This window comes from Mixophyes fleayi, chromosome 2 (assembly GCF_038048845.1).
Source record: "Mixophyes fleayi isolate aMixFle1 chromosome 2, aMixFle1.hap1, whole genome shotgun sequence".
NCBI classification, from domain to species: Eukaryota; Metazoa; Chordata; class Amphibia; order Anura; family Limnodynastidae; genus Mixophyes; species Mixophyes fleayi.
In genome coordinates this window covers 131,897,726-131,913,053 of record NC_134403.1, presented here as the reverse complement: position 1 = coordinate 131,913,053, position 15,328 = coordinate 131,897,726, and positions in this window count along the sequence as shown.

Genomic DNA, 15,328 nt, shown 5'->3' with positions numbered 1-15,328 from the left:
TTTTTCATCTGCCATTTTTTCCCTTAGTTTTGTAAGGAAATGGTGGCTTATTTTTTTTTTAAAAGGTGTGGGTCTGCTTTTCATTGAAATTCAAAGAAACAGTGTACACAATTATTGTTGCTGCATTTTCATCACTTTTTGTAACAAGTGTCTGTAAGATGTTTATCTTGGGACTTTCTAACTCATTATTAAATACAAACAAATCTGGTACCTTTCACAGAATTAATTGTTTTGTTTTTTTGTTTTGTTTTTTTAATTCTGAAAATACACTTCAATTCTCTGTAACATTCACGAGTCTTTAGCACAAGTAGAACCAGCATTAAGATTAAGAGACCCTAAACATGAGACAATCTTTTTTTTTTTTTTTTTTTTTCTTTCATTCAACTGGTACCGGTAGCTCTTATATAGGACAAGTTGTATTTTAGTCCATTAGTTTATAATTTGATTCCTTGTCATTTCTCAGATGTGGTACACTTTCAAACAGTAGATGCTGACAGAAGTTAGTGCATATAATATAGGAATTTATCGCCTCTAGCTGCTCAGGTTTTCAATGACAAATACAATAAGGACCTTAGCCAGCAATTAGTTAGGCATTATGGTACATGGAGTTTTCAGTCTGCATCATAAGCAGGCAGCAATTCTACATTAAATGTCTTGCCATATCCCTGACTACTTAATACTGTACACATTCAGCTATTATGCAACTGTATGCTTGTTTTTACAGATACAATATGTATTGTGTTTTCCTTTTGAGGCGGTGCACTAAACATGAAGCCTTTTGATTGCATTCATTGGGGCATATTCAATTCTTTAATTTTCCCGCTGCGTTATAACTTACCGTTATTACGGTAATAGTAAGCTGGATTTCAGCTCGCAGCTCCCTGAGCCGCGAGCTGAAATCCAGCGAGAAAACTACCGTAATAACGGTATTCACGCGCACTATTACCGCAATAACGGTAATAGTGCGTGCGCCGCAAGATTTTTGGCTAGAACGCCAAGAATTGAATCTGCCCTTTTATGGCTTAATATTGTGCTCTGACCAGTTGGGGATCTCTTTTCACTGTCATAGTGCGCTGTGATAAACATTTTTTGTGGTAAAGGCTTTGTTTCATTGTCTTGTCTGCAAATATAAGGGTATTTGCTACTCGCAACAAAACATCTGTCCTGAAAGTAGTTGTTAAGCTGGAAGTGACTTGGTTATATAATGCGCTGGAGCACAACATTCAAAGCTGTATGTTATATATAAGAAACAAACATTAGTAACACATAATCATGTAGTCTTCTCTTGTAAAGAGAGACCAGCAACATTGTTTGATTAGAACTATGATTAGTCATAGCAAACAGTCCTACACTTAAAATATTTACAAGATCTAGTTCTCAATAAGCATGTTTAAGTCATCTTGTTTCACATTAATATAAAACTATATTGTTTCATCACCCATGTCCCCTTACTAACTGGCCTGCTAGCCCTTGTCTTCTCTACTGATGCACCATGTCTATTCCTTCAATTGCTGATCACTGATATGGAAGTGAACACACTCACACACAAAATATTACTGCTCTAAGGGCCTGTATGTTGGAGGGAAAGAATAAAAGCAAATTGATCCAGGTGCATATTACTTTGCTCTGGTCGTACAGGCAGGGTGCACCAATGATATTCTAAAACCCATTTAGTCTTAAGCCAATTTTTTATTATTGGTATTTTTTTCTGTAATGGGGTGTGATTTGGCTGTAAAGATGTAGTTTTTGGAATGATACGCCATGCCTAAAGCTGGTGACATGTGCTAAGTGACCGAATCGGTGTCACACAACAGGCAAAGTTATTGTCATTTGTTCGCTTCAGACAACTATTTCATCTATAGAGACAGCCTTTGCATCTGTGCAATTTTGCTCTGTATAATGTATGTGTAGGCAAACTGCTCAGATTGTCATTTGACATTGATCAGCCAAACTAAGTAGCATAGTGTGTGGGAAGCATAAGATTTGAATGCTTCAGTGCCATGTAACCATAGAAACACAAACTGTAATACATTGTATAGCATACATATCTACTAAAAGTGGGAACATGAATCAAACAATGTGTTTCTTTCAAATTAATACCGACAAAGAACAATCTTATGGAACTACTCTGAAGAAACCTTCACTTTAGTTTTTATTTCAAATTGCACAAGGAAATTGATGTCTTTGCACCCATTGTTGTAGTTTATAATTCTCATAATCCTGTGCGCAGTAAGATTTTGAAAAGTAATTGATTACATTGGAATTTTACAACTGGTAGCCATAGTGCCAGATGTGGCCTTCTGGTAAGCTCCATATACTCTTATAGGGGGTCATGAGTTGAATCCAAATTGTGTTTTTTTGGGAGTATAATAGGAATTTTTACATCTGAGCATGTGCACAAACCAGTTTCAGAACTAGCGCTTTGTGTGTTTGTGAAGTAAAATGGATTACACAGCAAAAATGCAATTTGTGTTCAGCTCAACATGAGTCCCCTAATGTTTAAGCAGCATGCAAGCATAGGCTGTATTTACAGTTTTTGGGCTCTTCATTAGAATCTTAGCCAGCACTGAACTACATCTAACAAGTTTTTTCTAGAACAGGATCTATTAAAGAAATATTAAGGCTTTATTTCATGTGGTAGCATAGGGAGCCCCAGATTGTTAAATTGTAGCAATCATCATAATCATCACCATTTATTTATATAGCGCCACTAATTCCGCAACGCTGTACAGAGAACTCATTCACATCAGTCCCTGCCCCATTGGGGCTTACAGTCTAAATTCCCTAACATACACACACACACTAGGGTCAATTTGTTAGCAGCCAATTAACCTACTAGTATGTTTTTGGGAGTGTGGGAGAAAACCGGAGCACCCGGAGGAAACCCACGCAAACACGGGGAGAACATACAAACTCCTCACAGATAAGGCCATGGTCAGGAATTGAACTCATGACCCCAGTGCTGTAAGACAGAAGTGCTAACCACTACGCCACCGTGCTGCCAAGCACTGTAGCAATGTAATTTAGTGTTCTGCCAGAGTTCATCCTTATAAGGAAATTACCTTGTTATAACACCTGCTGCTTTCCTCAAAGTGTGTGTAGGTAAAATTACTCTGCAAAAATACTTGTCATGGAGGAAATTTAGTTACACAAATTGTACTACATTTGGCAAGGAGCATTTTTGAAAAGAAGGTTAACACAGTCCCTCACAACTCCTTTAATGGTAGAAAATATGTATTTTGCATGTATAAGGTATATAAAAATACACTAATACAGTGTAGAGCATACTAAGTAGAACTTCACAAAATGAAATTTTGGTGGGTATAAGGTTATGCAGTGCCAGCTATTTAGTCTCTAGGCTATTGGGGTAGGTACTCTGGTATATCTCTTTCCATCTATTGTTTTATGTAATGTATTTACATTCTGTCTTTTCCATCCTAACCAGACCTACTGTAATGAGTTTCCCGCTTCAAAACCTAATAATAAGGACTGTTAGTGCACTGGAGGTTTCTGAAATAATTTGTGGCCTGTACCTGTGTCCAGCCCTACTTTGTATCTCGATCTGAGCTTCCTGCGTCCTTGTCCTGGCTCTTATCCTAGTCATATGCAGTGGCCTTGCTTTTATAATAATCTTTGTCTTGTGTATCTTGTTTTTCATGTCTCATTGTTTACCCTGAGTCGGCCCTATTCTGTTTATTCTTATTACCTTCCCGTGTCTCTATGTACTGGCCCTGTCATGCTCACTTTGCCCTACAGTAGTTCAGGCGTTCCCTATGCTGAGTCCTAGAAAATCCTATGTAGAAAGGCAGCTCCTATAAGTCCAAGAGCATGCTAAGACCAGGACCTAAGTTATCCAGCAATGACTTAGGTGTCGGGTCCTTTACCTTCCCCATTCTTTAATTATGCCTACTCAGTCTTGCCCAATATTCTTTGTTGTGTCAGTCGTCTTGGTGTGACTTTTGGTCACTGTATCTGTTTTGCTATGCCCATAACTCATAAACCCTCTCTTTATAATCTCCCACCCCACCTGTCATGTATAGTAGCTCCTGCCCTAGTGATTACCTGCAGAGAGGTGCCACGTTGGCCTAGTCATTATAAAGTGGTCAGGGCCTGTATTCTAATAGTTATGTTCTTACATATCTTTAACCACAATTTCTTAATGCAGGTATTTAATCCTGTACGTCTTTTTTGAGTAAATGTTGGTCTTGTACAAGCTGAGGGCATGTAAGTATCTTCTTTACTGTCTAACCTACAGAGAGTGAATTCACAAAATTGCCACTAAAGATGTTTAGTTACAGATAATAATGAATGCACATTGATAGTATACTATCGCTATAAAAGGCCATTCTACTGTAAAAGGTCACATTAGTTTGTGTCACTTAATATGCATTTTGTAGAATGACATAAAACATGTTGAATAGTCTGCAGATATGTTGTTTCTTTCTGTTCATTTGCAATTCTAAAATAAATACTATTAGGTCACTGGTATAAATGACCTTATTTTACATAGAATGTAACTCTCTATATGATAGCTACAATTGATGGTTTTTGCCTTCCTCTCATCATTCAAAAACTTTAGGTACATAAAAGGAATATTTATCTAGTAGACTTTATGCTATTACATAAATAGTCCCATCATGGAAGCAGTGTTACAAATCACAAACAAAATGTATTATTGATGAGGTATTCATGTATGTGCAAATCCACTGTCTCCCTGCAAGAGTTTTACAGGCTATTTGGTTTTTTTTCACAGGATGTTTGTTTTTTCCAAAGACATTCTTCAAGTCTTCACTTACTTCCATGGTGGGTAGATTTTAGTGTCATGGGATTTACCTTTTCGTTCACTCACTCTACCAAAAATTATGGCACCCTTAGGGTCACCATAATTTTTCCAAGGCACCCCTAAGCCAAAATAATTACCGGGTAGTCCCGTTTTTTAAATAGTTGGGTCAAAATGACGTAAGATGTATTTAGACCCCTTCGCCATCACATTGTGCCCTTTCATCATATTACTGCGCCCCTTCACCATATCACTCTGTATCCTCTTCTTTGCCATCTCACACACTGTGACCCCCTCTTTGCCAGCTCACACACTGTCAGCTCACTCTGTGCCCCCCCTCTTTGCCAGCTCACTCTGTGCCCCCCTCTTTGCCAGCTCTCTCTGTGCCCCCCTCCCCTCCTTCAGCGTCTTTCTCTGTGTCCTCCCCTCCTTCAGCGTGTCTCTGTGTCCCCCTCCCAGAGGCGAACGCAGGATTTAGAAGGGGGGGTTTCCGCCCCCCCGGGAAAAAAAAATAGAGCGAGAGAGAGCTGCTGCGCATGCGCAGCAGCTCCATTTCAGCGAGTCTGAATTCTACAGCAGCCGCGGCGCTGTCAAGAAGCATCCGCCGCAGTGCTGTATAATACTACAATACAGCACTGCCGCGGACTCTTCTTTGACAGCGCCGCGGCTGCTGTGGAGTACCGTTGGTTCCCGGAGGGGAGGGATTTCTGGGGAACCAGAAACCCCCCCTGCGTGCGCCACTGCCTCCCCTCCATCAGCGTCTTTCTCTGTCCCTCCTTCAGCGTCTCTTTCTCTGTGTGTCCCCCTTCACTCTCCGTTCCTTTACTTACCTTCTTCCTCATTTTCTGCTGTCTTCTTTTCTGCTGTCTTCTCTCAGCCTCTGCTCCTCACTGACACTGTCGGACATGATGACATCACACCCGGCAGTCAGTAAGAACAGTGAGGTGGATCCGGCACTGGATAGGTAAGTTCTTCTCTTTTTTCCTTCCGAGGGTGATCGCGGCATCCCTGTGACAGCGCCGCGGCGCACACTTTGGGAACCGCTACTCTACAGTGAAACAGCCCTAAAAGAACCTCTATGCCTCAACATTACAGAATTAATACTACACACCCACATGCCAATACACTGTTAATACAGATTAATATGCCAATAGACAGTTAATATAAACACACATAGGTCACCAATACATGGTCAAAATACACACATACACCACTCAGGTAGACAGTTAATAAACACACATAGGCCTCGCCAATAAACAGTTCATGCACATGTCCATATCTAAATATGTAGCTAATACAATCAACCATACTCGTATTTAATTAAAGATATAGCTTATTTACATATTTAAACATGCAGCTAATACACATAATTCAATACGCAACTAACATAATTACATGCACAGCTTTCACATATAGAATGAAATATACAGGTAACACAGATCGCTCGTCTGCTCTCCAAAGCATGCAAAGAGGGGAAGTGCTCCTGATTGGCTTGCAGACTCCAAACTTCTGGCGCTGTAGAACACTATGGAGCCTTACTTATCAATAATAATAATAATATAAATGAATGCCCAACAAAGTACCTTTTGGCAACATCTCTTCTATTGAAATCTAAAGAAAGGAGCTCATAAAACACATTTATTTTTATTTTTCGACAATACCTCATCCGGTGTGGAAAATGATGAATGCATTATTTTCCATAATTATGGCCGTAGATACAGAATAAAAAAAAGCCTTTCTTTTTAAAAAGTCATCTGTAACTTCTCCTAGGTATCTTTTTGATGCTTTTGCTTTCTGCTAAGTGCTAGTCAATCTGCTGATTGTTGTCTAGTAGACAGTCATTACCAGTAAAGGAATAAAAAAATAAGGATTAAAGAAAAGAAAATTCACAATCTACATTTATTTCAGAAATAAGGGAATAAAAGCTATACTTTTGTGGAAAATGTTTTTGATTCAAAATGGATGCCAACTAAACCCAATTTAGAGATATATTTAAAGACACAAAAAACCTTTAAAGCTACATTCATGTACATATATCTTCTAATTTACCAGATTATTCATTTTAATGTTCTTACCCATAACATACCTACGGTATATTAATACATCTAAAACCTGTCCTTAGGAAGCACTTAACATGTCAAGACTTTATTATATTCCTGCTGCCTTGAACAAAGTAAAATTAATCAGCAGCTACTCCTAGATTCCTGCATCTTTAGATTAGTAGGCAGTAGCTGAATTTTCTTTGTATTGTCTCTGTTATAGGCTATATCACCATTGTAGTATACTTTTGCATAGCAGGATGGCTTCTCAACATTACACCCTTATGAAAGACGCATTGTGAGTTTCTTCAGGATTGGTTTGGGGACATTTAAGCTATATGAAAAGCTGGCACCAGGTTAGTATTACACGTTAATAGTTTCCAACAACATTTAAAGGGGTTTTTATACGTATGTCAAATCACAAACCTTACAGAACTAGGAAATTTCCAAAAATGTTTAATTAGTTATGATTATAGTTTTTCTTCTACTATGTATTGAAACCACAGCTGGTTCCTTAGTGCTGAGGCCAAGCTTCTCACAAAAATCTACCTAATACAGCTGCCAAATATACTTCATCTGTGTATTATTAAAAGCAATATGTTTTATTCAAGAGAGCCCCACTTCATGACATTTTCTTTTAACTTCTTTATAGCAATGCACCAAGCATTTGGTTGTTGAGGTTGGAATATAAATGGCAAATTGTAGATTTATAAATGATGGTAACAAAGTGCATTTGTCACTTGTAGCCCAATTTTATGCTAACAACTGTGATTGTCTCGAGGTACATCCCACCCAGATACTCCGCTATGCCTCTGATCTCTGCCTCAATTCCCGTCTCATTACCTCCTCCCATGCTCGCTTACAAGACTTCTGCCGTGCTGATCTCCATCTTTGGAACTCCCAGCCTCATTTTGCTCTCCCCCCAACCTACAATCCTTCAAACACTCACACAAAACTCACCTTTTTATGTTCACCTATCCTACTACCTCCTGACCATCTATCCATCACCTCTTCTTCACCCGCCAACTCCATTATATCCCAGTTGGCCCTACTGTCTCTCACCACCCCTCCCTCTAGAATATAAACTCTAATGGGCAGGGATCTCTCTACCTATTATCTTATGTCTGTCTACTGTCCGGATCCCTCTCTCTTTTCCTTGTGTGATGACCGGAGGTACTGGAGAGATCTGGAGACTGGGGGAGTAGTCAGAGACAGAGTAAAAAGTACAGCCATGAGCACCATACAGGACAACATTCCTCTGCACATGTTACTTCAATGTAAATACCAAACTGCGCACACATCCATAGGAGAATAAAATCAAGCCAATAAGGGAAGACTCCATATTGTATCCATTTGTTTCTTACAGAATCCATTAACAGCTTAAATGTTTTTGATGCATGGGCTGGACTGCTATGGGGTTCATCTTCTTTAGAGGACCCTTCCCATCCCTGATTGTTGTTCTCTCATTTTTTGCCATTACATGTTAGTCTGTGGAGTTATGGGGAAGCCTCGAAAATTTTACTCTGGAAACCAAGAAATTCAAGTGCTTAGATTTACACAGAAGCAATGTTTATCTGGTATAGTAGGGAAAGTGTCATACTGGCACACCATCTCACAACCTCTGTGAATGAAGTCATTTATCAAAATGAATGCATGTATAGATGAAGGTAATGCATAAGCCATGAGATATAGCAAAGGGAAACAGACATATGGTAGAACTATAGATCTGCTTACACACTTATACTTCAGTAGGACTTCCCACATGACATCTAAGCAAATAATGTCAGGAATCCTGCACCCTACTTATTTTGATGCCTAGTTAAGACTCCCTATGTGGTGGTCAGGTGATTTAAACAGTAATTTAGCTATATATATTTCAAAAAGACAAATGTCCACTGAATTCAACCTTACATCCTAAAAACCACAGTTCATCCTGAGAAAAGAACACATAAAACAATAAAACATACTCCAATTTGTGTTAAGCGGTGAAGAGAAATCCTTCCTGGTTCCATAATGACAGTAAGAAACTCACTGGATTAAAAACATATTATATGAGTTTATTAATGGCAGTAGCCCTGTATTTTCTATTTTGCTAGGAAGATGTTGAACTTATTTACAGTGTGACAGAAAAGATCACATGAGCTCTAGTGAAAACACTGGACAGAAATAACAACTAAGTACACTGTTTTGTTATGAGAAGAGATTGTGTTACATGTTTGAATACATGAGCATCAATAAATCTGATAACATTGTTATTCCTTGTCTGTGACAAACATATTTTGATTGACAGTATTCATCACACAGTGGCCTGCAGACATGAAATGAAACAATTGATTTACAAATAAACAATACCAGTCAGGTATTTGCCTAATTATGGTTATACCTCTTAAGGGAATACAATGGAATTGTAAAATTCTTTAGATGTTGACTATGAAGACAATGATCAGAGATATGACCCTTGAGACTTAAATCTAAATTAAATGTATATCATTGATCAGTCTGAGAATGATAAGGTGAAGAATGACTTAACATTTTTAAATTCCAGATAGTGTCTGCTTAAATAGCTAACTTTTTATATAGGGGCACAGCTTTTAATCTGTAGTGGCAACAATGATCTGCTCCTTGAGCAGTGTGTTAAGCTGGGTACACACTACAGAATTTTCCACCAACTTTTTATGCCGATCGATTTTACATGCGATCGATGTTCCGATCGCTCGGTCCATGGACTGCATACACACTAGCCTTGTTTAGGATGATAAAGGGAAGAGCGGACGTCCCTTTAGCAACTTTTTACAGCCATGTTGTCGTGAGCAATGACTGTAATTTCGTACTCACTGTTGTGGATCGGCCGGAAGTTTATACACACTACACAGCGGAAACGAGATTGGAACGAAAATATTAAACAGTACGACCAACCAAATGAGGCGATAATTGTCCATTTGGGCAGAATTTCGACCATCGTGTCACTGCACACACTGACCCGACTTTTGAAACGAGCGGTCGTATGTCGGCTGATTTAGCCGATTATTGGATGAAAACTGTGTAGTGTGTACCTAGCTTAAGTTACCTAGTTAATTTAGTGATTGTAGTAAAAAATAGACTCATACTACTGCTTGATTTTGTACCGACATGTATTATGGTTTCACAATGTTGCAGTGGAATTTTGTATTAAGTGAATTTTGTAACAGAAAAGGCTGTTTTTCAGAGGTGTGAAGTTCTGGCGATATAATTTTATAGTTTCACTTTTGCTTTACCATTCAGTGGAATAGTCATTCCATACGGTGTAAAGTCCGCATTCCTCTGAGGTTATTGTCTATAAATAGAGATTGGACTGTGATGTTGTCAATTTATTATGGTCTGCGGAGCAGGTTTGTTCAGCATATAAATAATAATAGTTTTTTATTTACATAGTGCAGTTCTCCCAATAGGAATCAAAGCACTTTACATAGTTATAGACCAGGGGTGTCCAACCTTTTAGCTTCCCTGGGCCACATTGGAAGACGACGAGTTGGTTTGGGCCGCACATAAAATACACTAACACTAACGATAGCTGATCCATCGAAAAAACCATAGAAAACATAGTTAACAAATTAAACTTACTTGGGAATGAAGTTAGTAAGAGTTAGGAAACCTGTTGCAGAATTATTATTAAAGCAGTAGTCCCATTACCAGCTACAATTTAACTTACCTGCATCTGTCCCTTAGTGGGGTTCGGGGAATTAAATGCAAAAAAAACTTTTTTTTCTCTCTTTCTGCACCCATGAATCATTTTTTTTATTGACCAGTTTGAAATGGTCACCAATATAGGTAGCATCAGGAGGACTAATAGAAATCTACAGAGATTTAAAGATAGGGTGGCTAGAAAAATGGCTCATGGAGCAGCCTCCGATGAGGGTAACAGTGGGTGATATTTTCACCCTACTCTGCACTGCACATTTAAAATGGTTTAAAATATTAATAATACAATTATCTCTTAATATTTATATTAGATACATACAGAGAACACAGCTAGTTCATAATTGCATGGTGCAGAAAGTCCAAATTCAGAGTTACAACAATAAGATACTGGATAATCTTTCACTGCTGCTGATAGTTCACGCGGGTGACTCCTCTGTGCTGCGCTACGCAATGGATGTCAGGTGTGATGACGTCACCCCTGACATTCACTGCAAGCGCCACATGGAGGAGGAGACCGGGGAGGGAGCCGGAGCGCCAGCTGACGTGACCGCAAGGTAAGTATTTTTTTTTGCAGGATTTTTTTTTTTTTCAGCGCTGCCCCCTTGCCACAACCAAAACTCCTGCTGGGCCACATTTACAGGCATGCTGGGCCGCATGCGGCCCGCGGGCCCCGGGTTGGACAATCAAGTTACAGACGGTGAGGCAGCCATCTTGGGCATGATCTGCAGCTATTCTATGAAATCATTCATATCAGTCCTTGCCCCATGAATGCTTACAGTCTAATTCCCTACTACATGCACGCACACACTAGGGTCCATTATTATTGGAAGTCACTTAACTTATCAGTATGCTTTTAAACACAGCACAGGGCACCATTGTCACTACTTCCTGTGAGTATGTACCCATATAATCTATTTAAACAACAGTAGTCACTTTACACACTCAGTAAATTTCTTTTTCATCAACATAGTCCCTGTGTTCACCACGAGACATATGGTACTGGCATATTTCACTTACCAAGAAATCTTGCTCTATATATATATATATATATATATATATATATATATATATATACATATATTCCAGGTGAGGCGGCACTCAAGGATTTAAGTCAGGCTCTAGTTGTAGAAAAATGGTGTATTTAATCCATTACAACTTTTCAATACATTACTCTCCTACATGATGTTTCTGAGGAAAGTAGTGTAAAATATATATATATCTTAGGTGTTTCATAGATATTTGTTTCGCATTTCATGAATGGAAGATTTCTTCCTTTCATCTGATTTCATTAACTTATTTGGCCCCCTGTCTAAGCTGCTACAAAGTTATACGTGAAATAAGCATAGTCAACCAAACCTTGAAGACATAATGAGATCAGGAATCGTCTGATTTGATTTAGCAATGGCAGCTAAATAGATCTGTAACTGGTTATATTGTCTTGCCTTCAAAACTGTAAACAGGAGGCATGCAAAATGAAATTCCACAAGTTATGAAAGCTTTGTTGAGTTCTGGAACAGAATTGCAGCATAACACTGGACAAACATAACAAAAATGGTTTAAAAAAATAAAAAGTATTGCTGTATACGAGACACAAGGATCAAAGAGATCTACTACTGAGCCATACATTCATACAAAACTTAAATTGTTATAATTGATAGGGGTCATGTTTTTTTATGACAAAATTCAATCTATAATTCATAGGGGCATATTCAATTAGGTTTCCGGTCCGCGGTAACGCGCGTTACCAAGGAACCTGCGCAGTGTTGCCGGTAATACGGTACCGCAATAATGCAGATTTTCCTATGCAACCCTATGGGGTGCGCATGAAAATCCACGGTATTGCGGTAACGTGGATTGACTTTGCGGCCCGTTCCTGCGCGTTCCCGCGAACCGGAAGCCTAATTGTATATGCCCCATAATGTCAATAGACTTACTTTAGTGTCTCCTTATTTCATTTTGCTTTCATTATTGTTACATAACTCACAACACGGCATTGAGACAAAATAAATCCTGGTAAGCAAAAGTAACTTTAAGGAAAAAAGAACTGCTATTCTGCTATAGGTGACACTCATACCAGCCTGGTATAAATAACTGAACCTTTACCATGAATCCTTTGTTGTTGTTGGTCCTTTCTTTTGCTTTTTTGCCACAGAGTCAGCTATTTTCGAACTGCAGTTCTCAGGAGACTGTTCCCAGGGATTTCTATTCAGTAAATAATCTCAGAATCCTGCTTCTACGATTGAAGATCAACAGCAGACGTAACAAGGTCCACACTCTCACATGTACCAACCACAATACTTAGACAAGAGAAACAGGAAGCTGATTGGCCACCATGTCCGCTTGATTATCCGTGTACTGACTTTGGCTTCCTTACTATGCTCTACTTCTGCTTGCAATGACTTTAGCTTGTGCCTGATTCCTTCCATTCTGGAATCTGGACTCCTCTGACACCAGATCCATTAACACCTGGTCACAGATGTTAATTCATTGACAGGGAGTAGGCCCAGAGATTACATTAATAGTCCTAAAACGTAATTTAGAGTTGTGCCTTTGTTTCTCACAACTGCAGTTGTTATATTAACTTGGTTTCTACTGTTCATTTCCCTCCTTACTTAATTGTTAATTCTTCACTTCACACAATGGCAGTATCACATGGCATGTAGCCCTGGTCTTACTAATATAATCACATGAGTGGAAAGGAAAAACTGCTCTGACCCTTTTCAAACTAACGTTAATAAGAAGTGAACAAACAATTCTGTGGCCACAAATAAGGTCATGGAACTCAGATGTTTCATTTGTATATTAAATTTGATATACAACTTAAAAAAACATTGGGCAGCACAGTGGCCTAGTGGTTAGCACTTCTACCTCACAGCACTGACCTTCACGACCATGGTCTTATCTGTGTGGTGTTTGTATGTTTTCCCTGTATTTGCGTGGGTTTCCTCCGGGTGCTCCAGTTGCCTCCCACACTCCAAAATATACCAGTAGGTTAAGTGTGTGTGTGTGTGTGTGTCTATGTTAGGGAATTTAGACTGTAAGCCCCAATGGGGCAGGGACTGATGTGAATGAGTTCTCTGTACAGCGCTGCGGAATTAGTGGCGCTATATAAATAACTGATGATGCTAATGAAAACAAGAACGGCCTGAGCCAGAGCTCTTCGTACTATGCTGTCTACAGGCTTCAGAAGACAAGTCAGTTGTCAGAATTGAGTGCTCACTCCTAGCAGCTTCCTCTATGTCTCACAGCTCCTCTGCACTGTGGGTTGAAGAAAGCCTGCCCAGGAGAGCGTGCAGAGTATAAACAGCACTTTAAATAAAATGCTCTGCCCTGAGCAAACAGGATTAAGGGGAAATGCCTTTTTTGCAGACTCCATAGTGCACATGGCAACATAATAACATCAGAGAAACTGGTGACAGGTTCTCTTTAATGTAACTAGTGTTGTATAAAGTAAGAGTTAATTAGAGCAGCATTTGCTAGCCCCTGTAGGGGATAAAACAATAGAAGTCATTTACAGATAAGGTCTTAGCTTGGAGAAAGACACAATCAGATTGTTTTGGGAAGAAATTAATGTCTTCTGGTCTCAGCCCCTATGACCCTTCCTGTACTTATACCCACATGAATCCCCAGATTGCCTGCCTCCTCTTCAGTCATTCTTGACACATCCTATCTTCTAATTACACGCTATTTGAACACTTATAACATCCAAGATTATCTCCTGTTTATCAGAGGGAACAGGGAAGTGGAAGAAAAACATATATGAATCACCTGTCATCATACAAAAGAAAAACAATGGTTACACAATTAGTACATGTACTAAGATACATATGTCTTGCTGGAAACAAGACACAGGGAAACTGGTTGGAGAAGGCGATATATTTGGTTGTACATGATGTGATGTGCTTGTGTTGTACTTCATTGCCACAGCTTATTTTTACATATATTTCATTGGAGCATATAGTATATATATATATATATATATATATATATATATATATAGATATATATATATACGCACAAACACTCATACATACCGGTCAGCAACAACATTAAAACCACTGACAATATCATTGATTGACTTGCTACAATGGCACCTGTCAAGGGGGTGGGATACCAGGCATCAAGTGAACAGTCTGTTCTTGGAAGTTTATTTATTGGAATCAGAAAAAATGGGCAAACGTAAGACGCTGAGCAACTTTGACAAGGGTTGTATTGTGATGGCTAGATGACTGGCCAGACAGAGCATCTCCAAAACGACAGGTCTTGTGGGGTTTTCCCGGTATGCAGTGGTTAGTACCTACCAAAAATGGTCCAATCGGCGACAGGTTCATTGGCACCCAAGGCTCATTGATCTGCATGGGGAGCGAAGGCTAGCCTGTCTGGTCCAATCTGATAGAAGAGCTACTGTAGCATAAATTTCTGAAAAAGATAATGCTGGCTATGATAAAAAGATGTCAAACCACAGAGTACATCATAGCTTGCTGCATATAGGATTGGGTACCCGCAGACTGTTCAGCATGCCACCACCTGTCCACCACCAAAAGCACCTACAATGAGCATGTGACCTCCAGAACTGTACTATGGAGCAATGGAAGAACATGGCCTGGACTAATGAATCACATTTTCTTCTATATCATGTGGACGGCCGGGTGCGTGTGCATCATTTACCTGGGGAAGAGATGGCACCAGGATGCACTATGGGAAGAAGGCAAGTTGGCAGAGGCAGTGTGATGCTCTGGACAATGTTTTGCTGAGAAACCTTGGGTCCTGGCATTCATGTGGTTGTTACTTTGACAAGTTCCACCTACGTAAACATTGTACACCCCTTCAT